This window comes from Eurypyga helias, unplaced genomic scaffold (genome assembly GCF_000690775.1).
Source record: "Eurypyga helias isolate BGI_N326 unplaced genomic scaffold, ASM69077v1 scaffold4263, whole genome shotgun sequence".
Lineage (NCBI taxonomy): Eukaryota > Metazoa > Chordata > Aves > Eurypygiformes > Eurypygidae > Eurypyga > Eurypyga helias.
This window is the reverse complement of record NW_010242965.1, coordinates 8,471-11,436: the sequence shown is the minus strand read 5'-3', so window position 1 is coordinate 11,436 and position 2,966 is coordinate 8,471.

Here is a 2,966-nt window from a genome sequence, read left to right as displayed (position 1 = left end):
TTTGGGAAGGGCCAAGCTGCTGAGCCCTGCCTGGTGGAGGGTTGGTCTCTCCGTGTGTTCCTGCTTTGGAGGAGGAAGCAGCCCTGACCGGAAGCTGGGGAGCAGCGCCCAGGCGTCAGCTGACAAGTCCAAAGGACTTCTGAGGATCAGCATTGGATGTTTTGGGATGCAGCGACCTTTGGTCTTGGCCTTTTTCGTGCTGTCTGCCCCCCTCTGTTCCCGGTAGGCTCCCCTTTTGGATACAGCTAGGAGTTGGAGGAGGGCTGGTGGCTACTGTTACGGCTCTGGTGTAGCCAGAGGGTGCGGCCAGGGCAGCCGGCAGCGCGGGAGCCCTAGCATCCCTCTGCTGACAACTCCGGTGTTTCCCAGCGCAGGTGGGAATCCTTCCAGTGCGTGGGAGTGGGGTTGGCTGGTTAAAACCCTCTTTTGCAGCGTGACCCCTGGCCGGTGGCAGGGCTCTTTTCCCAGGGCGCCGAGGTGGTCGGCAGAACAAGAACCGAGCCAGCAGCAGCCCGTTGTGTCCGAGTGGGTGGGCAGCGGAAACACTGGCGCTGAGCCGGAGGCACGGAGTGACCCAGGGGTTGCTTCTGACAGGGCATCCACCTGGGCAGCAGGATGGAGGAGCAGCTGGGGCTCGGCCCTGGGACAGGAGTGGGGAGGGACAGCCGCTTTCTGGTACGGAGCACAGTGCCGCTGTCGGAGCGTGCCTTGAAGAACACTGCCGAGATCTCGTGCTGTCGGATACGTGCCGTGTTTGGCGCGGGGGAGGCGTTCTGCCCTCTGCAGACGGAGCCCCGAGGCAGAGGCGCGTGCTGAGGAAAGAAAACCTTGACGGACGAAGCGCGGTCCGACCCGTCGGTGGCAGAGATTCGGGCTGGTGCTCCCAGTTACAGTTCTTGTGGATGTGACTGAAGGAGCACGGTCTGACGTGGTTGGGTGTGAAGTTCTTGGCTTCCGGAAAGAGCCTTTGGAAATCAGACTTGGCTCGTTGATGCTGATGGGACGCAGAGGTGTAAAGGAATCCTCTGGGTGCTGGTACCAGGATGCCTGGATGGAGGAAGAAGCGTGCTGTGCGGTGGTCCTTCTGTCACCGTAAAGGAGTTTCTGGAAGCCCGTGCGGTTCCCTGTAGGATGATACCTGCACCCTGGAGGAAACCTTTCAGGACCACACCGGCACTGTCAGCTTCCGTGAGAAGGGAGCTGAGCCAGCCTTGGAAATGTGGCGCAGACAGCGCAGAGCCCGTGAGAGCTGGAAGGCTGGCTGGAATCCTGCAAGGTGTTTTCAGCAGGTTAGGGTGTGATCCGGGAGGACTACTGCTCAGTCTTTAGGTTTTAGCTACCTTTCCCTAAATAAAAGAACCCCCCCGACCCCGTTCACCCGTGGGTGCAGCAGTGGCCTTGAGGCGGCTGCATTTCACAGATTTTTTTCTTCCCCGGGAGGAGGAAGCCCACCTGGCGTGTGGGACGCCGGGAGCCGTAGGGTTGCAGCACCTCAGCAAGTTGGGGGTGCAAAAGCCGTCACCTCTCCAGGCGGATGCGAGCGACCTGCTGCCGGCAAACCCCAGGTTGGTGTCCTGATCAGTGTTGCAGTCCCTGTGATGCCTTCGTACGGTGCTACTTGACGCGATCCTGTCCCGGCCTTGGGGGGGCAAGGACAGTAAAAACGGGGCACGTGGTCGTCCCCTGCCCCTTCTCCGAGTAACGGGCTGCGGGGGGAGCACCCAGATGTTCACAGGGGAGGTTGGTGCTGTGATGGCCCGAGTGCGGCAGCGCGCGGGTTTCCTGGGAAGGCGCTTGGGATCGATAAGGCAGCTTATAAAGCGACCTGAAGGACAGGCTGAGACTGGGGGGGTCGCTCACCGCTTCGTTTGAGACGAGCTTTCGCTTTCTCGGCTGTTGGCAGCCACCGCAGGCGGCCTTTGACGTCACTGCTGCTGGCCTGGCTTCCGCACCACGGGCACTGGGGTGATGCTCCTGACCCCTCTGGGGGAGGCACCGACCCCGGCTCTAGCCAGGGGGTGCCTCTTCCCCCGGCTCGGAGGCTGTCGCTGCCTGAGCCACTTGCCCCGGGGCTTGCCTGGGGGCTGCTACGGCTCACTCTGAGGGTTCTAACTCCGGGACGGTCCTCGATAGCTCTGTGATCACCGTCTGATGAGAGACTGAATAAAGGGGATGGTCTGTACCTCCGTGGCCGAAATCTCTGGTAGTGATAGGGAAGGAAAGTCTTAAAAACCCTTAATTTGATCAAAGGGAACTCCATCTCCAGCTGCACGGGGGAAGCTTGGCGTGACGTTCAGCTGCAGACTGTGCGCTTCCCGAGGAGAGCGATTTTGGGAAGCCCAAATGAATTTTTCAGGGGAATGTTCTCAGCTACCCAAGAGGAGCAAAAACCCTTGGCATCAGAAAACAGTACCTTAGGAAGCAGATAACTTGGAAACCACTTTCAAATGGCTGTTGAATTTATTTGCTTGATAAATACAATCCCAACAAAATTAGAAGTTAACCAATATTAAGAGATTCGTCTGAAGAACATTAGAAAAACCCACGACAATCCGAGAGGAATCAGTGTGAATCGAACGAACAGAAGGCTTAAGTATTGCCAGCGGGTAGAAAATGTGCGTCAGGAGGGCGAGGGAGAACGCTGCAGTTCACGTTTGTCATCTGACTGTGTTTTCTGTGTCTATAAACTACTTCTTTTCCTCAAATTTTAAAAAAATAGCGTGCTGTTTTCTCTAACATATCAAAGCGCTGTATTTGTACAAAACCAAATCATGGCCAAGGATTCACAACAGTGCAATGGGTACAGGATCCAACCCCATCCAGCAGGCGCCGAGCGCAGACACCCGGGTCGGAGAGGAGCCCCTCCGTGCCCTTCGCCGTCCCCGCGCCGAGGGACGGAAGCAGTAAAACAGCCAAGCCAAAAGCAGCTCCCGGAGGTGGGTGGATTTTTGATCAGCAAGGAAGAG